The sequence below is a fragment of the Chelonoidis abingdonii genome, chromosome 7, assembly GCF_003597395.2.
Source record: "Chelonoidis abingdonii isolate Lonesome George chromosome 7, CheloAbing_2.0, whole genome shotgun sequence".
NCBI classification, from domain to species: domain Eukaryota; kingdom Metazoa; phylum Chordata; order Testudines; family Testudinidae; genus Chelonoidis; species Chelonoidis abingdonii.
Window position 1 is genome coordinate 14,684,725 of NC_133775.1, and position 21,226 is coordinate 14,705,950.

Sequence of the window (21,226 nt, forward strand, 5' to 3'; positions counted from 1 at the left end):
ACCAGTTTCTGTTGATGTGAGATAGAAGCTTTTGAGCTTACACAAAGCGCTTATGCTTAAGGCTGGCACCTGCCCATACCTTTTTCCTTATGCTGGAGTGGTCCCTTCGGTCCTTGCACAAGCAAAGCACTCACTGGACCAAACCCTATGTTGACTTACATCCTGTGCAATCCCAGTGCTTCCAGTGTGCACTGAGGGGGACTGGTCTTGTTCTAGTTAATAAGAAGCAACTCTGAAAAGAGCAACCCTACAATAACAGGCTTATGTATATTCTGGGTAGGAGGGTAGTAAGTTTCCAGTGAGGAAACATGTCTAGGTCAAGCATCCAAGTGTGCTATTTCCAGTAACATAAAAACAACAACGTTTGAAAATTCTAAGGAACATTCACATGAAGGTCAAGGGGATTATTGTATTTGAACGACTTCAGGATAGCACCTCCAAAGTTCCCTATGAACCTGTTTAGACAAAGCCCAAATGTGCCTGAAACTCCATGCATATATATTTCCTGTGGCATTGCAGACAGGGCCGGCGCTTCCATTAGGCGACCCTAAGCAGTCGCCTAGGGCGCCAGAATTCGAGGGGCAGCATTTTGTGCGCTCCTCATGGGAGCTTCCAGTTCCCCTCCCGTCGCGCCGTCGAAGAAGGACCTTCTGCCAACGTGCCGCGGAAAACAGCGGCAGGCAATTGAGCAGCTCAATTACTGCCGCTGTCGCCTGTGGCATTTCGGAGGAGGGTCCTTCTTCAGTGGCGCGACAGCAGTGGAACCGGAAGCTCCCACACGCCCCGTGGGGAGCGCACAAAATGCCGCTCCCCAAATTCTGCCTAGAGCGCCAGAAACTCTGGTGCCGCTCCTGATTGCAGATAATGGTAAGTCTGCATCCATACACCTCTGGCGAAACCCTGCTTGCCTTACTCATTCTCGCAGGATTTGTTCTCTAGCGTTTGGTTTGAGTATCAAATTTACTCTCATTTTTTACATGAATTCATTATCAGTTGTGATTTGGCAGGTACCGCTCCTATGCCCCAGTACAGCCTACCTCAGTGGCTCTCAACTTTTCCAGACTACTGTACCCCTTTCAGGAGTCCGATTTGTCTTGTGTACCCGCAAGTCTCACCTCACTTAAAACTATTTGTTTACAAAATCAGACATAAGAATACAAAAGTATCACAGCACACTATTATGAAAAATTATTGACTTTCTCCTTTTTACCATAGAATTATAAAATAAATCAAATGGAATATAAATATTGTACTTAAATTTCAGTGTATAGTATATAGAGCACTGTAAACAAGTCACTGTCTGTATGAAATTTTAGTTTTTACTGACTTCGCTAGTGCTTTTTATGTAGCCTGTTGTAATACTAGGCAAATATCTAGATGAGTTGGTGTACCCCCTGGAAGAGCTCTGTGTACCCCGAAGGGTACACGGATCCCTGGTTGAAAACCGCTGGCTTACGTGGACCTTAGAGCTGCATGCAAGTGTCTTCACTTTATTCTGCCATTGGAGGAGAAAGAGAGAGAGAGAGAGAGAGAGAGTGTGTGTGTGTGTGTGTGTGTGTGTCATAATTTGCTGCTAGTTGCTCTGGAGCAAGAGGAAGCTTCCAGGGAATTGTGGGGTACAGTGTCTTCATGGACTACTTCAGGGTTCCTTGCTCAGGCCTGTTTTTAAAGGCCCTGTCTAGTCCTAAGAAATTTGCAACTGGTTCCCAATAACGGTTAACAGTATCCAGAGAGTTTCTTGCGTCACTGTTAGACAATTAGGAAAAGAGCAAGAGACTTACCACTGACTATAGACAAATGTGTCTTTTCTGTTTGGTAGCTCATGGCCTACAAGATGAGTTCATTGGTTAAGAACACTTTGTTTGAGCCTGCATTCAGTTGTTTCAAAATATGTTGACTGTAGATTATCCCAGTTTAGAATTCTCCAGGTTAAATTCAATTACCTTTTTAAAGTGGGTGGGTGGGAAACTATTATTGTAACAATGAATTTAAAAAAAGGAGGCTTTTCTTGTACTTCAAGAGAAAGCGAGGGGGTGTTTAAATGCAAGTTTTTCATTTCTATTTACAAGACCCTTCAGGCGATTCATGTTTATGTTTTTATAACAAAATGATTGTGCTGTTAATTGATGCATGCACTTCCATACAAATTAGTCCAAATTTTGGATTTTTTTCTTAAGGGAAAAGATGCTACAATTCTCCATTGTAAGGTGTGAACTGATCAAACTGTTAGCACTGAAAAGCAGCTTTAAGACATTAGTTAATAAAATGCCAGAGAGATTCATAATAATCTGGTATGTTGTTTATTCATAAATTCAATTATTTACTAAATTATGCATTAGCTATCATTTTAGGGCCCAATCTTTCATTTCTCCCATACTAAACTTCATTTACTTCACTAAGTCACTTGATTTACACCAGCAGAGAATTTGGCCTTGGGCGTTTTGGGGACCTTGTCCTGATCCCATTGAAGTCAATGATAAAACTCATCAGCTTCAGCAGAGGCAGGATTGGGCACTGGGTGTAAAAGGAGTGCCAGGTCAGGCTTCATGAGGGTATACTATGTTCACAGCAAAGGTCGTTACTGACCAGAATTGTATGAAATTGTTTAGCGGGAATATTTTAAACACATATTAAATAGACAATTACATTTCATTTATTTAATCTTGATATTTTTAATGAATAATTTCCTGTAAAAATAACTGAGTTTAATCACTAAAAACTTCCCATTCAGTTATATTCACTTTAAAATTAAGAGAAGCATGAGTAGTCATTACATTTCAGCACAAAGTGGTTTCATTCAATCTCAAATTGACTCCAATTTGTACTTTTTAATGTGAATTTCTTTGTAAAATTTATTGAAAGCTTTCAGAAAGAAAGACACTAGATAAATGCAGGATATTAGCTATCTATCATTTCTTTTACTCTTCCGTTCTCCTATCTCACTTCTTCTCCCATCTTTCTCCTTGGTGTGTCTCTTTATCTCCCACTCTCGATTTCTAAAATATTGTTTGAAATTTCAGATGGAGAAAAGCAGAAGTGCAAATCAAGGCGACTCAGACCTGTGGAACTCATTTCCCTAGGAAGTCACTAAGGACAAGAATTTAGCAAGTTTCAAAAAGGGATTAGACATTTATATGGATAAGAAGAATATCCAGAATTATCATAATAAATTATAACAATTTTTGAAGGGATATTAAACTTCATGCTTCAAGGCTTAAACCAAACCTAAAGTGGGGGGCAGATTATCCCACATTTGCCTAGTGTGGGGTTCTTACACCGTTCTCTGAAATATCTGTCCTTGGCTATTGTCAGAGACATGACACTGGACTAGACTGATGTCAGGTTTGATTTAGTCTGGCAATTCCTATATTCCCAAACTTCCGTGCTATGGGCGGATCATTTATTTTATTTTACTTGTAGCTACTTTCTATAAGTGATTATTACCATGGCAGGTGGGGTTTTCTGCAACAACAGCCACCTCTAAATATGCTTCCATTTAACAAGCCGAACTGCTCCTTATCTGAGATGGTGCACTGTTCGGCTAAATTTCTGCTCTCAGATCAGCACAGTGGCTCTCCACTTTAACTTTCCTGTCTGTTTAGACTGTCTGTAATGTTATTGGGAACTTCACCTATGTAAGCAGAGCCAAATATCAAAGATGATATCCACCATCCCAAGTCTGAGAGAGGAATTAGCTCTACTTGGAGATGAAACAGGTGCAAGGCTGAGAAAACATTCCTCAGAAGAACATCCTTCCTGAAGACTCCTTCCTTGTGGGGCTGACAGGATAGAAGAGGAGAGCTGCTTTAAATGGCAATGCAGAACTGATCTGTCCCCATGATTCAAGTTAGACCTCTCAGGTCAGTTTTCTTGTTCATCTACAGGGTTCATCTTTCTGTTGTCAACGCTCCACACCATAACAATGAATTCTGTTGCCTATCTTTTTGTTATTAAAGCATGCTCCTTCTATATTCATTTACCCCTGTGTAAAACACTACCAAATCAGAGTTCTCCCCTCAAACCAGTGTCAGTATTTTATACCCAGGTTACTCTTACTTTGGGCCTGTTAGCTACAAGGTCCATTGAAGTCTGTGGAAAGACTCTTACTGACTTTTTCATGGGCTTTCAGATCCTTCCTGTGGGTGCAAGTCTCTACATCAGATGCAAGGCAGTGGAGAATCAGACCCTGGGTCTTATTTTTAAGTCACTAACTAAAAAGAATATAACAAAACCAAAACAAGAAAGAAGGAAATGTTTGTTTCATTGGGTGTTGTCTATGCAAGCTTCAAACTCAGATGGAGGAACAAAGCTGGGATATACTGTGCATACCAAATAGGCCTGAATCAAAGCCCCAGACCTGAACAGCACCATATGTTTGGAAAGCTCAGATCTGGATTGAAACTTTTCAGCTGGGGTCCATTTCTCTTGCTACAAGCTGTTGCATATCCTGAGGGAATACCATCTGAGGGGTTACCATCCGAGAGAGAGCTCTGAGTCAGAGCTAGTGTGGTGTTTAATTACTGCTGTCACTTGGTTCCTAGCACTCCATGTCGGGCCATGCTCACTTTTAGATATCATCTGCCTTTCCTGCCACCTAGCCGCCACCAGTGTTCCACACACCATCAACCTGGGACCCCTGCTCAGAACTATTTGCCAGGTCTGAGGAAAGTCCAAGAGTCCCTGGGCACAAGATCAGTTCTGTTACACAGATACATTTGCACAAATGCATAAACTGAAATGGGGTGTTAATTCTTCACTCTGCAGCACCATAAGGATAGCAGAGTAAAACTGATGTAACTGAGTGAAGACTCAGGTCACAAATATTTGACTCACATAAAAGACTGCTTAGGTGATTAACACCCTGCTGATAAAATGGGCTTTGTGCTTTTTAGTAAAGTCCAGTGTATTTTGAAGCACACATTTGCAGGGTTATCAGTTCTCGCGATTTTTATGAGTTTTGTGATATTTAGTATTTGTCTTAAAGCCTTTGCTCAAGGGATGAGCTGATTACATGGGAATCTCAGCTTTCATTTAAAGAAATAAACAAGTTGGTTTCTAGTTTCTTGGATAGGGAGGAAAGCTGGAAAATGTGACCTAATAGTGTAACCTAAAGGTTCAAAATCCAGAACAGGGATGGGGGAGAAATGAAAGCCAATTTTTTTAGATTTTAAAAAATTCATGATTTTTAATCTGTCATGATTTTTAAAACAATCTCATGATTGTAGGGGGGCTAAATGATTTTTGATCACTTGTGGCTGGCAGAACTGCACTTGCAGCAGTAATAATGTGTATATTTAAGGCTTGAGCAGTAGCCTGATTGCTCAAAAAGAGAATGATAGCACCATCTAGTGCCCTTCTTTGGAATTTCCTTACAAAATAAAAATTCAACGAAACTGATTTCAAAGAGTCATGATTAAAATCTTCCAGGATCTTATCATCATTGGATTTCTAAAATGCAATTCTGCTCAAATATAGTATTTACTGAGGAATTAGAATAAGTTTTTTACTTTAAAATAAAGAATAGATCCAGCATAAAATCATAGTCATTTTATTGCTTTAGTGATTTTTTTAAAAAAAGAGTTTATATACAAAACAGTTTATATACTCATACAGTCTCCCCAAATATTTTCATGGATTTATTAGCAAAACCTTAAAGAGTTGTATGTATACTTCACCCTGATGTGCAATTTACCCAGGACAAGTCTTTTCACAGTCCATAGTTAGTAAAAGAAGTGGTACATCATCTAACAGTCTTTGTAAAGTCTGGTAAAATCTGAGTTTGTGCTTTTTGCTGGCAGGCTTCCATAAGTTTGTTTGAAATTCAGGTAATGTGGCATGTGTTAATGATGTACACACATCGGCATGTAAATGAAAGTCTCATTGTAAACAGCAGTCTCACAGGATATGTCTACACTAGCCCTTTTACTCTTAAAACTGATTGCAGGTTAACTCACGGTAGCTAACGTGTTTTTAAAGTCTAGTCTGGACATTCCCCAGATGTTTGTTCCTGGATGCAAGTTTTAAGGTTTATAGGGCAAACAGACACTTTAAAATCTGGTGGCTTGGACCTATCTCTGATCATAAATTATCCAGATATCCCACATGAAAGTGTTCAGAGGCCAAATGAAAAAATCCCTTTTCCAGATCTATACAAAACCACCTTCCCATTTTATAGGAAGCTTGATAGCTTTTGGTAAAACCTTAAAAGATGAATATGTCATGTTCATGACAATGAATGAGAAGATTAATATGGCTGTATTTTGTAAATCTGTGCTTCAGTGAAGCACTTGAAAAGGTAAATGAGAGCTAAAGAGCAGATTTTGAAGATTGTGTGTGTAGGCTAGTGTCTTCTAGGCAGGAGACAAAATCGCTTGCAGGTCGATGTTGATGGGGCTGGATGAGTTACTGGAAAAACAAGGAGAAGCTCTTAAAATGGGTCTTAGAAAAGGATATATGTGGATAGTTGATAGACTGATCAAGAGATAAGGAGGCACAAGGAAAATAACATATCTAGTCCCCAGGTCTGCTCTGTTTCCAGTATTGGTCCAATTTTGAAGTCAATCTAGATGTTTCCTATTGGGGATGACTGAAATTAATGGGAGCTTTGCCTTTGAAAGGATTTCAAGATCAGTCCTTTCAGTGCCAATCAGATGTCTGCATATGAAATGTCTGCAGAGCTGGGTCAGAGATTTGTATGCAACTCTTGCCACGGGCTTGTCTACACTAGAGTTTTTACCATAGTTAACTCACTGCTGGTTATCTTCAGGTCATTGACACGTTTGACAAGGCGAAGCTGAATTTAAAATTTATATTAAAGCTAATGTTAAAATTATGTAATCCGTAGGTTAAGAAAAGAGTCTCTGTACATCTGGATATAGTGCTTAAATTATTCAAAAGTAAAAACGTTGGTTTAAAAGTAATATAATACATAGAGTACATAATCAGCAATAACCCAAATATGATTAACAAATGTAATGAGATAATTTAGCTATTAGCATCCAAATATTCAGGTACATCACCCATAAAAAGTTGTACAAAGAGTTGGTTGTGGAAAACAAATATATCAACGAGTGAAGATTGTCTCTTAGTTTTTGAGAATTTAGGATAGGTTGACCTGTTTGAAAATAAAATCCATCAGGGAATTATTTCAGTTCCTTTCCCGACTGGGCTTACTACTCAAATATTTGTTCCAAGATAAAAATGTCTGTGGTTTACACTAGTCAAAGCACATAGGGTGAGCTCCTGACCTCACTCCACCTGCTTCAGCCCCTTCTTGCCACCCAGAAGAGCCAGAATGATGTCAAAGGGCCATAAAAGCCCCTGTTCTGCTTGGTGGACATTCCCCAGGTGCAGGCACTGCACTCTGGATGACAGCTGTAATAAGGCTGTCTTGTGAGACAGTCTCAAGCCCTCGCAGAGGGGTCAAACAGCTCAGGCTGGATGATGTAGGGGCACATCAAGGACAAGACCGCTGCACTGCAGAGATTCTGGGCAGCACTGCAGCCCATAAGGCTGCCCAAGGAGGCTGCCACAACTTAAATAGCTGTCTGCATTATGCCAAGGGCCTCTCCAGGATCAGCAGAGTACAAGGGTGGCTTAAAGGCACCTTAGCCAGCCCCCTCCCCCATCCCCACCCTCCCCACCACCATTCCTCTGGGCCACAAATTCTGCACTGTGTCTCTTACAAGCTCAGCACAGAATCTCAACCATAATCTTCAAAGCCTGCTCTTCAGCTCTCATTTAACTTATCAAGGACTTCGCTCCAGTACAGATTTACGTAACACACCTCTGCTGTATTAACGTTTTCATTCCTGGTTGGGATCTTGACACATTCTTTTTTCCAGGCCTTACCAAAAGCTGCCAAGCTTCCCACAAAGCGAAAAGATGGTTTGGTGTAAATCTGGGCAAAGGATTTTCATTCTCACTTGAATAATTTTGTCCAGGGTGTTTAGATAACTATGATCAGACATGAGTCCAAGCCACCAAACTTAGGAGTATTTGGATCCAGGTTTTTGGATCGATCCACTATAAAGTTAGAAGACACTTAGACAATTCACGTTCCGATCTGGGTGTGGATTTCAAATATCCCCAAAGGGTGTGGCCTGGCTTTTTGGTTCAGACCTCCTTCCATCTGATGCCTCATGAGGAAGGCTTCTCTCACCACCTTCTTTTTGCAGCCAGAATGAATTCCCCACCGAAGCTGGTTTTGTTCCATGCACCTATGTCCAAAACTCGTTTTAAACTATGTTTCCGAAAGCCAATTAAACATCACAGGGGAACGCCCAATTTTGAAGGGCTGCAGAAATGCCATGAAAAGAACCTTTGAGACAAATGATGCTGAAGAACTCACATTGACCTTAGACAACTTGGCTGACTTAATGATAAAATTTATGTTGTCACTGGTATGAAATACAGAACCACTTGATGAATGCTCCTGACGTTGCTTTCTGCATATCATCAAAACGTTTTGATATCTTCTACTTCAACAAGGGCGAGAGGCATACTTTATCTTAATAGGTATGCCTTCTCCTGCTCAAAATTCTAGTAGTTGAAAGTTAAAGCCAGACAAATTCCAATTAGAAATAAGGCACACATTTTTAACAGCTGATTATCCACTGCAACAAAATACAGAGGGAGCGGAAGATTCTCCACAGTGCTTAATTTGTAATGAAAGAGCAACCAGGGCTCAAGCCATTAGGTGCTGGGGCTCACACAATTTTTTTACTTTAATGAGTAATGTGGCAAGCCCAGAGGTGTCAGGCCTATGAACTGCCAAATTTAGAGGTGCCGGGGCTCAGCCCTGGCAAGCCCTGATGCAAATTAAGCATTGATTCTCCAGCTCCTGAAGTCTTCATATCCAGACTAGATGCTTGCTGGAAGAGGTCTTAGCCAAACACATGTTATTGGGCTCAATATAGGGATATCTGGATGAAATTCTATGGCCTGTGGGTCAGAATAGAGGATCCCTTCTGGCTTTAAATCTTTGAATCCTCTCTGAAACTGGGACTATTTAAATAGCTGATAGGACAATGCCAGTAAACACATTTGAAACATATGGAAGCACAGACTCATCAACAGCCACTGCACAACAGTCCTCAAATTGCTTGTATACCACCACATCCCTCACTCTCTGGACTGGCTTATCCAGTATTGCCAACTCCAAACAATAAAAATCATGAATCAGTCTCCCATCTCCCCCACCCCCCAAATCACTAGAGTTTTTAAAGAATGATCAATGCTGAGTTGTTTTTATTTGACCTTTGGGCTTTGAGTCTTCAGTGCGCACCTGGGTCACACTTTCAAGCTTCTGCACAATCACAAGGGCAAGAAACATCCTCTTTCTAAAAATGAAAGCTGAGACCCTTACCCCACTAAGAGCTGAAGCTTTAAGTCAAACATCAAATATCCTGAAATTCATTGGCAGTATCGCTTACCTGATGCCAAAACTACAAGTCATGGCATGACTGACTCATGGAATCTCTTTAAATTCACTTTAGTTTTCATCTTCCACTCAACTGTTGCCAGAATCTTTATCCAGGTGGATCATGTGGATGGCTTTCTGTGTCTGATGATTAGCCTGGAGAAATGCTGGTATGTTACCAATAAATACTAATGAACCCAAACACTGATTTTATCTGTTGCCCCTGGACTTCACTGAAAAGATTGCATGTGTCCATGCTTAAAGTTTGTGTAGAGAAATCAGCATAATTTTCATGGCTGCTCTTAACCCACTTTATCTATTTTAGGGTTTTCTACCAAGCCTGTCACGGTAGTGTCTTAATATCAGACACTGTCACTCCATAAATTATGCATGCTAGTTGGGATTGAGAGGGCTCTGGTGGAACATAGTGAACCAGTGAAATAAAATGTCAACAAATGCAATGGCCTTTGTCAAATTCAGATGAGAAGAAATTATGTCTATAAAAGGGGACTCTCAAAATAGCTTGGCACCAAGCTGTAACAAGAAACAGCCTTTCGATGGTGGAGGACGACAGAATGACAGTCTGCCCTTACGGAACTCAACCTGGTTAAAGTGAGGGCTTTTCCGCCACGACTGTCACTTTAATATCATTTATTTTTTTAAAAAGCAGTAAACAGGATCTTGCTTCAAAAGTTCCAGAGTCTTCAGTAATCAAAGAAAGCCATTTCATGATCAGCCAGAAAGACTATTATTATTCCTACTTGTGCAGATATGATCTGAAGAAAAACACACCTCTAGGACTAATAATAAATAATAACGCTATTCATACATTTGCACTGGTTACAAGATGTCAATTTCCCCATAATTGAAAGGAACAGAAAAGAGTGTACAAATAGTAGTCTGTGGTGAATAAGTATTGCCCAGTGTTTTGGGCTGAAGAGATTTCTTATGTTATGAAAGAAAAGTGTTTTAGCATCCAAAGGACCCTGGAATAGTTCTCCTGAATTTTTGCACAGAGCCTTATTCAGAGTGGCTGAAAGTGCCTGTTATTTAAACACAAAGATGTTTCAAATGGGAAATGATTTCGAGGAGACCAAGACACCTTAACCACCCAGGGGACAGAGCTTCAGGCAGACAAACAGGCAAGGAATCCAAGCAGATACTTCCATGTCTCTGTTATTCAGATCTCAGTGCTACAACTGAGGCCAGGTCTACACTATACACCTATAATCGGTATAATTACGAAAAATCCACACCTCTGAGAAACATAGTTATACTGACCCAGCCTCTGACACACTCCCCCCCTCACCCCCGTGCAGACAGTGCTATGTTGATGGGAGAGTTTCTCCCTTGGGGATGTGGATTAATTAACTGGCAGAAGACGTTCTCCTGTTGGTGTAGTAGCATCTTCACTAACGAGCTACAATGGCACAGCTGCATCAGTGCAACTCCACCGCTTTAGCACTGTACGTGAGGACAAGCCCTTAATTTGATCGGACTAGGAGAAGGAAGAGAGACAGTGATCAGGTTCCTGGTTGTGATTATGCAAGTTGTAGAATGAAGGTTCTGTACCCACTTTTGCTATTTTATTCTATTTTTTATGACTGGTTATGGGAGGAAGGAGCAGAGGGCTGTTGTTCTGTATAGTGGAGTTGAGATACTATCTTTTTAAAGCTTTCAGAGTCTTTTTAAAATTGTCTTTGTTCTGCCCCGGCCTGAGGACACAAAAAACCGCATTTGAGTTCAGCTCTGTGAAGCTTGAAAATTTGTCTTTTTCACCAACAGAAGTTGGTCCATTAAAAGATATCACCTCCCCTACCTTGTCTCCCTCATGTGTTTAAAGTCACACATGTGCTTAAATATCTTCTTGATTCTGGGCCTTCATTAGCAAAGTATTACTGAACTAGCTGTGGCTGACATCACTTATGGGCAAGAGTGGCCAGTTTATGTAGCTCATTCATCACAGCAAGCAGCTATTTTTGGAGTCAGATACTGCCAATTATGTTCCCTGCCACCCCATGTCAGTCCCTTTAGCCTGTGATGAACAATGTTTATTCTACATGTTGGGGATTGGGGAAGCTCTGATAAATCTATTAAGTTGCTTTCCCACTGTAGCAAAAACAACAGAAGGAGAAAAAATCACTAGGCAAATGAGCTCACCTCAAGCTGCCCATTACTGTAATTGTATATACTTTGTTCCACAGCATAGTGATAGCATAGTAACAACTTGTGTAATTTACGAGATGAGCAGGGTGGGGTGACAATTAAAATCTTTTAAGGAAGTCTGGGGAGAGAGTCTGCCTGAGGAGATGTTTTTCCAAACAGAACAGTCTGTTTTCCACTCAAATGCAGTCAAATTTTTGACTTCACACCTTAGTTTCTACTAAGTGAATGACTGTAAAACAGAGCTGAGGGTTTTTTTAGTGAAGTAAAATATAGGGAGAGCATTATGTATACTGGATGTATGCAGCAAATAGTAAAATCACCATTTCTTTACTTTTCTCCTTTTTCTTTTCCTAAGGCTGTAACGATCACTTTCCAAGCTGAGGCTTGAAGAGCGTTGAAGAAAGCCTGAATTCTAATTCTCTGGCACGTGCGCCATCTAGTGTTCATTCACTATGAAATGCAGACTTGTCAAGACTAGAGAGCCACATTTATCTTTGAGACAACTCCATTAAATGGAGTTACACCATGCATGAAATTGTCCTCGGATATCAGACAACCACCACTTCTATCAATACAGATGAACTAATATAGCAAACAAAAAAGGTGCCAGCTCACTAGTTAGTTAGATGGGCAGGTGGAACTCAGTATTTTTATGCTTGAAGTCCTGTGCAAATACCCCAGTTTTAGTTACTCCTCTAGAACACTCTCTGATGGTCTGAGCTTGTCTGGGGTAGATGCTATTGTCTTCCTTGTTCACTGATTTTGCCATATGCTGCCATTTCCTTTCTGTGTCACTGAACCAATTGATTTTTCAGTGAGCTTGTTTGCCCTGTCTGACTGGACTTTCCTGCTGAATTTTTTCAGGACCTTAAGAGAAATCGTATCTGGTGTTGGGAGGTAGGGCTTCTTCTGATTTCTTCTCTTTTGTTTGTTAAATTACACAACATTAAGGATAACACAAACAGGCAACCAGCAGGCTTTTGAAATCAAGTCCGCAAACATTCAGATAGCTTGCCAGAAGCCACCACAATATAATGCACACAAGTTCTAAAAAACAACTAATGTGCTGAGTGAGGCCTGGTCCACACTACGACATTAAATCGATTTTAACAGCGTCCCCGTCCACACTACAGTGCTCTTTAAATCGATTTAAAGGGCTCTTTAAATCGATTTCTGTACTCCTCCCCAACGAGAGGAGTAATGCTAAAATAGATATTATTATATCAAAATAGTGTTAGTGTGGACGGAAATCGACATTATTAGCCTCCAGAAGGTATCCCACAGTGCACCACTGACCGCTCTGGACAGCAATCAGAACTCAGAGGCACTGTCCAGGTAAACAGGAAAAGCCCCCACCCCGCGAACTTTTGAATTCAATTTCCTGTTTGGCCAGCGTGGAGCTCTGATCAGCACAGGTGACCACACAGAGCTCATAGACAGGTAACAATGCAGTCTCTTGAGAATCGAAAAAGAGCTCCAGCATGGACGCCGAGAGCTATGATCTGACTTATATATGGGAGAGATTCAGTGCTAACAGATCTTCTAAAGACGAAATGAAAAAATATTGAAAAAATTTAAAGGCTATGTTGGGAAAAGGCCACAGCAGGACTCAGTCGAGTGCAGAGTGAAAGTTAAGGAGCTCAGACAGCATACCAGAAAACAAAGCAGCAAACGGAATCAGGGTCAGGTCCAAAAACATGCTGCCTCTATGCTGAGCTGCATGCAATTTAGGGGGCTGGCACCACTATAACTCCTTGTCCGTGGATTCCAGAGTGGGGTCATAATCTCAACATGGTGGAGATTCAGCGGAGGGGAGATGAGGAGAGGAGGAGGAGGAAGAAGAGGATGACGTTGCACGACACACAGCACTCCATTAGTCCAAACAGCAGGACTTTTGTGACCCAGACGGATTACCCCCCCAGCCCTCCCAAGCCACTAGCCCAAACAGGAAAGCATGAACACCTGTGAGTGTATTGTAATATTAAACATGGTTTAAAAGCAAGCGTTTTTAATGATTGATTTCATAAGGCTTGGATGCATTTACCCACTAAAGTTACAAAGCTGTAGCTAAAGCTGGGGGGAGATGATAGCGCCTGAGCGTTGCGCGAGAAGTGATTTCCAGCTACCAGCGACCCGCGGTGGGGGGGGGGGGAAGTAGGGTGGTGTTTACACTGATAGCAGCCATGCGTGGGGGGAGAATATAGAAAATCTTACATAGGAAAGAGAGGGTGGCTCTGTGCTGCCTGTTAACTAGGAAAAGAGGCATATAGGGCACTGTGTATATGAAGGCTGGAGAAGTTAAAAGAAAAGCTTACCATGGCCGCATGAAGCTGAAGTATGATGCCGGACTGCGTCTGTGAATTCTGCAACACAGAGCCAAGGCCTCATTAAAAGTGCAAATATGCGACCTTGTAGTGAAATCACGTTCGTGCTATGTAAGGGAATAGTGTTGTTCATGTGAAAGAAGATAACCATTGTTCGTAAAATGTATCTTTACATACTTCTCTCCTGTTTTCCCTCCCCCATGCAGGCTGCACAGTTTCCAGCCTCCCTACTCCATCCCGAAGCTAGCTCAATAAGGCGGAGGAAGAAGAGGACGCGAGATGAATTTCTCTGAATCATGAAGTAACCCACAATGAAAGGCTCATCAGAATGAGCTGGAAGGACATGCACAAAGTACAGGGAAAGAGCAGTGAATGTGGAGCAGAGGGACGAGAGAGAGAAGTCCAGAGATCAGAGGTTAGGCAGGAAGATCAGCGGTGGCGATGCAACGCTGGAGCTGCTGCGTGATCAAACTGATATCCTCCACATCTGGTGGATCTTCAGGAAGAGAGCGGGGTTACGAGTATGCCAGCCCATGTTTAACCCCCTCATACTCACATGTTCCATCTTCCTCACCAGACGTGTTAGACCGGTGGGAGGCTTTCTGCACCGCCCACTCCACCCTTGGACAGTCCAACCAAAAGGCTGTCATTATTAAATTGCTTAATAGCCTGTTTCTTCTCCTCCTATCCTCTCCCAAACACACCTGGTTAACCTTGTAATTCCTGCCTCTTTTTATAATTACTGTTTAACAACGAATACATGCAAAGGGAGGTGGGTTGCTTCAGGGAATGTCTTTTAATAAAGAATACATGATTTTTAAAATGATAGTGACTTTATTTCCCTAAGCAAGCTGTAATCAAAGGGGGAGGGTGGGTGGTTACAGGGAGGAGTCATGAAGGGGTGGGGTTCTTGAAGGGGAAGCAAACAAGCAGTCAACCTGTACCTGGCCCGTGATGAAACTCGTTTTCAAGGTTCTCTGATATGCGCACCGCTTCCTGGTGTCTCTTCTAATCGCCCTGGTGTTGGCTTCGTGTCAGTGCAGGCGATTTGCCTCAGCCTCCCACCCCGCCATAAGGTCCCTTACTCTCACACAGATTGTGGAGCACAACAGAAAGCAGCAATAACAAGGGACATTGGTTTGGCTGAGGTCTGAGCGATCAGTAATGTTCGCATCAGCGACCTTTTAAACGGCCAATGCACATTTACACACATCTCTGCACTTGCTCAGCCTGTGTTGAACAGCTCCTGACCACTGTTCCATGTGCCTGTATGGCTCTATGAGCCATGACTCAAGGGTAGGCTGGTCCCCAGGATAACGACAGCATTTGAACATCCCCAATGTTATTTTCTGTCTGGGAAGTAATTCCCTTGCTGCAGCCGTTAAACGAGTAGTGCTTCAGAAGACACAGGCGTCATGAACCCTTCTGGATCAGCGTGGATGTTGGTGAAACGTCCCTTGTATCCACCAGTGCTTGCAGCACACTGAAAGTACCCTTGCGGTTTAACGTACTGGTGCCCTGGTGCTCCGGTGCCAAGATAGGGATATGGTTCATCTATGGCCCCCCACAGTTAGGGAATCCCATTGCACAAAGCATCCACTATCACCTGCACGTTTCCCAGAGTCACAACCTTTCGTAGCAGCAGCCTTAATGATTACTTTGGCTACTTGCATCACACAGTCCCACAGTAGATTTTCCCACTCCAAATTGATTCCCGACTGACCAGTAACTGTCTGGAGTTGCAAGTTTCCAGAGGCTATTGCCATGCGCGCTTTCTCCATCTGTGAGGCTTGTCTCATCTTCGGTATTATGGCATTTCAGGCAGGGGAAGCAAGCCAAAGTTCAAAGAAGTGCCCTACGCATGCGAAAGTTTGCAGCCATGCGAATCATCCACACCTGCAAAATTATGCGGTCCACCAGTCTGTGTGTTGTTTCCCGCCCCAAAAATCGGCGTTCAATGGGTAGAAGCTGCCCCATTACCAGCAAAGCTCCAAAACGCAGGGCCCGCGTAGGAAGAATTCAGTGTCCATGTCCTCATCGCTCTCGTGCGACTAGACTGCGTACTGGCCTGTAGCTGCCTCCTCCTCTCCTGCCTTTGCAGTTCACGGTTCACCAGGGACAGCACGAAAATGCGCGAGGTGTTTACACATGTCCATGATTGCGTACATGTACTCAGAGCGGTCCATGCTGCTTGTGTATGGGCGTTTGCTCGCTTTCACCCAGGGAAAAGGGCGCGAAATCGGTTGTCCTGGCTTACAAAGGGAGGGTGTGAGGCGTACACGAAACACGCGAAATGATTTTTTGCCCCATCAGGCACTGGGCTCTCACCGGAATTCCAAGGGGCAGGGGAGACTGAGGGAACTTATAGGATAGCTACAGAATAGCTACCAGTGCACGCGCTCCAGAAATCGGACCCTAGCTGTAGCCATGGACGACAGCCGTCGAATTAATGTGCCTAGTGTGGACGCGCACAATCGACGTTATAATACCTGTTTAATAAAACCGGTTTTAGCTAATTCGAAATTATGCCGTAGTGTGGACGTAGCCTGAGTTTAAACTGATTGTTAATGTTGATTTAGTTGCCTTGTCTGTGTGGGGAGATTGTTCCTGCAGGTCACAGAGTAAGAGAGGAGAGGAGAGAATGGAAGAAAAATAGACAACAATTTGAAATACAGAAAAGAAATAAAAACAACTAAATGAAGGCAGGAAGTAAAGAGAGAACAGCTAATTACATAGAATGACAACACCTTCAGAAAGAAAGTATTAAGCCAGCAAGTTGATATATAGTAGCACTCAGCATTACTAGTGGAAATGGAAACATAACTAGGAAGCCATCCAATAACAACTAATATGAACAGGGTCCATCTTTCCTCCCTGTATTGATATTTTTTTTTCTAAGACTCATATGTTTTCCCTGATGGACATGGAGATTGGAAAGAGAGTGTCCTCTTAATTGAGGAAAAAAATTTCTCACGTGCCTAACTGATTTAGGAGCCTAATTCCCATTTTCAAAAGTTACATTGGCATGTAGGAACTTAAAGGCTTGTCTACACAAACATTTAGTTAAGGATGTATCAAAGAGACTGCATTTCACATGTAAGGATAAGCAGGAAGTGAAGAACCAGTGAAAGGTTCACTGATGGCCGACTCATTACCCAGGCTGTGTGGCTGCACAAGGGCATATGGGGGAATTAAACCCAGTGCTCAAACACAGCCAATCCAGGCCCTACATTCAGGTGCTCAAGATAAGTGGGTTTGCACTCCTGCTGCTCACCCCTCTCCCTGTGTATGTAGGTGGGTGGGTTGGCCCCTCTGCCTTCATTTCTCTTCCCATCTAGCTAACCTCCTCCTGACAAACCAAAGAGAGAATTTAAAGGGAAAATTTTAACATGTTTGCAAACCATCATTCTGCTTCTGTGCTCTCTCTCTCTTTTCCCACCCTGTTTCTGTCTTGTTGTCGAAGGGTGCACCTGCCCTGTAGCACCCCCTTCTGGCCAGCATAGCTCTGCTGAGGCCCACATCAGTTCCCCTCAAAAAGTCCACACAGTCCGTATATTCAAAGCATTCCCCTTTTGGGATCCAATTTATTAAGTCCTGCACAAAGACTTTCCAAATAGAACTCATACCTACAAAGTCTTCATTCCTGTTTCAGTGGGGCCCAACCCCTCTTCTCTGAGGGTCTGTCTTTCCTTTTAAGTTTACTTTTTTCACCCCAGTCCCACAGCCCCTCCTCCCTAAAGGTCTATCTGCCCTTATCTTCTGTCAGCCAAGCTGCATCTACACTGGGGGTTTTGCCAGCATCATTATGTTTGCAGAATGTGTGGGTTTTGTCACACCCCTAAGCAACAAAGCCGTGCTGACAAAATTTTGTAGCATAGACCTGGCTTTGCAGCACTCTAAGGAGCCGTAACAAGGTGTAGGAATGTGTAAGTTAGAACAGGGTGAGGGCTACTTTAACTGACACTTCCTTACATTCTCATGCTAATTGCTTTTCTTGCTATTCCTCTCTTCTGACTTCTTGTGCCAGCAACAGCAGCTCAGACTCCCTAGGCTAGTCTATATTACACAGGTTTTGCCAATACAACTGAACCAGTATTGCCCCCTAGTGGAGATGCACCTTCTACTGGCAAAAGGAGTTCCTTCGCTGGTATAGTTAAACCCCCTTCCCAAATGACATAGTATATTGGCAAAAAGACCCTTTTGCTGAGGTAAGCTGAGTCTACCAAGGGACTTTTGCCAGCATAGCTGTGTCAGTCAGAGATGTGGGTAGGGTGACCAGAGGTCCCAATTTTATAGGGACAGTCCTGATTTTTGGGTCTTTTTCTTATATAGGGTCCTATTATCCCCCACCCCATACCGATTTTTCACATTTGCTGTCTGGTCACCCTAGATATGGGACCCAGACCAACATTGTTATGCTGACAAAGCTTTGTAGTGCAGACCTAGTCACCCATATACTTAGTGAGCCAAATTCAGAGGCGATAGGTAAGATGTAAGTTCCACAGTAGTGATTAGATGTGAATATAACTAAGGGCAGAGGGAATCTAAGGGCTTGTCTACATGCGTAAATTTATTGACAGAACTATATCAGTATAATTATACCATCATAACTATGCTGATATAACTCCTCGTGCTGACATTCCATTTCTGGATTTAGAATGCCTTTTTTTTTTTTTTGGTTTAGTTTATGTCTCTTTGGAAGTGGTTTAAGCTAATCCCCCGAAAAGCCAAAGGAGCATCTACACAGTGAGTTATACCAGCATAGCTATAACAGTATAATTATACTGCTACAGTTCTGCTGGTAAATTTTCCCATGCAGTCAAGCCTAAACTGGTGCAGGAGGCTAAGCAGACACTCTTATATCAGTTTAAAACTGGTTTATATCCATTTATCTTGAGTTGATTGGAAACTAGCTTTGCATGGAAGAAAGGCAAGCCTGGAGATCTAGCAGATGACATCTGTTTTATGAAAATATGCAGCAAAAGAGATAATCTTGCAAGTTCTGCCAACCAAATAGGTCTTATTATCAATACATCAAAGAAGGAAGTTATGAAAATTAATTTACCTACCAATTATTTTATCTACTTGGAAAGTGAAGCCTTGAAAACTGTTAACAAGTTTACTTTTCTGGGTAGCATCGTTGTTGGATGTAAAGGGCAAGTGCTGTATTTTAAAACTAATATAGTATGGATGTCCAATAGGATAAGGAAAACCAATCAGATCTTAAGATCTTTAGAAACAACAACCTAATCATCCTCCTCTGGAAAATTAATATGTTCACCCATCCCAAATTGAACAGCTTTCAATGCAGGTGTCTGTGTAGAATATTCAAAGTAAAATGGCCTGATAGAATAAGTAATGAAGAGGTCTGAGAACGGGCACAACTACTTACAAAAAAGTACAGCAGAGGTGATGGGCATCACTGGGACATCTTTTAAGAATAACAGGCTGCCTGAACAAGCATTTAAGTAGTGACCCCAGAGCAAGATATTGGAGAGGCCAACCTCTCTAGCACAATAGTGCATACTCCATAACACAATAATGGCTGAAGCAGCATATTTACATCTGAATATAAAGGCCTTGAAACAAAGAGCCCAGGAGGGGGTTGATAGGTACCATTTGACTTCTGCCTGATGCATTTGATGACATGGGAAGAATGATGGTGGGGATGATAATTAGAAACTTGTTTTAAGATAAACCAAAAAAAGCCACTCTTAAACCAATATCAGAATGCCTACACAGGGATTTGCACTGGTTATACTAACATGGTTTAACTAAATCTGTTTTAAGCTCTGTCTACTTGAAAGAGTTATACCAATTTAATTTAAGGTGTGATGTTAAACAGATTTAGATAAACAAAAATAAATGTCCACATAGCTTTTTTCACAGTTCAATGCCAGGTTGACACTTTAAACATATACCAGCATAACCTTGACAGTCAGAGGTGTGAACCCCCGCCCACACACACACACAAAGACAGAGCTCTGCCAACCAAACCCTCAGCATGACAGATGCAACTGTGCCCACAGAAAATGGTTTCTGTCAGCACAGCTTATGTTGGTCGGCGGGGGTGGGGAGGGGTGTTCGTATGCTGGCAGAACTCTTTATGTCAGCATACACCGCAGGTATGTCTATACTACCCGCTGATCCTGCGGGTAGTGATTGATCTATTGGGGATCGATGTATTGCATCTCATTTAGATGCGATACATCGATTCCTGAACTCGCTTTCTGTCAACTCCGGAATTCCACGAGGGCGAGAAGCAGAAGCGGAGTCGACGGAGGAGCGGCGGCCATCGATCCCACGCCGCAAGGACACGAAGTAAGTCAATCTAAGTTGATCTAAGAGACGTCGACTTCAGCTACGCTTTTCTCATAGCTGAAGTTGCGTATCTTAGATTGATCTCCCCTGTCCACCAGTATAGACCAGGCCCCTCTGTAGTGTAGACATAGCCTAAGTGAATTACAAATTAGTTTAAACTAAACTCAAATAAGCCAAAATGAGTGTCTATGCTGGGATTGCAACCATTAAATTAAATCCGTTTCAGAACCTGTGCAACTTTCTTATGTAGACAAGGCCTAATTAAGTTGCTGCAAACTTGTGGGTAAGCAAAGCCTTAACCATTAAGGGTAGAATTTTCTATGCTGTGGAATGTGTACAGATGTTTACTCTGTTCCATGGTAACATCCTGTTAAATACAGAGATTTGATGTTTATAGTAGTGTATAATGTTTCTCAAAACAAACTGTGTTGTAATGACTATAGTTGTGTTTTGTTTCTGATATTTACATGGCAAGGATTTGTAAACCTGATAAAACCTCCTGAATAAAGGAATAGTTAGAGAAAAGAAGAGAGCAAGAAAGAAAAAAGTAGACTTTTCAATACCTCCAGAAGAGTTGTATGGCCAATTTTTTCTAAAGGGAACTGGGTACCCATGTTCCTCAGGCAGCTGTGAAATTGCCACCTTTAGGGTGCTGGAAGAAGGTGTAAGTTGTACCAACTAGGCTTATTCTCTAGACTAGTGATATTACCCTTTGAATTTGGCTCTCAGTGCTCGAAATGAGTTCTACCTTAGCGTTGTGTGTTTGCTTTATGGCCTATCCTTTCTTATCAGTTCAACCCAGACCCTTACTTGCAAAAGGCAGCCAAACTCAGCAGGTGGGCACATTCTTCTCACTATCCCATGAAACTTTCTCTTTTAGATTGTAAGCTCTTTGGGGCAAGGACTGCCATTGATTGTACGTTTGCACCATTCCTGGCACGGCACTACTGCAATGTAATGGATTTTGTGCCTACATTCTGTCAATAATTGGCTA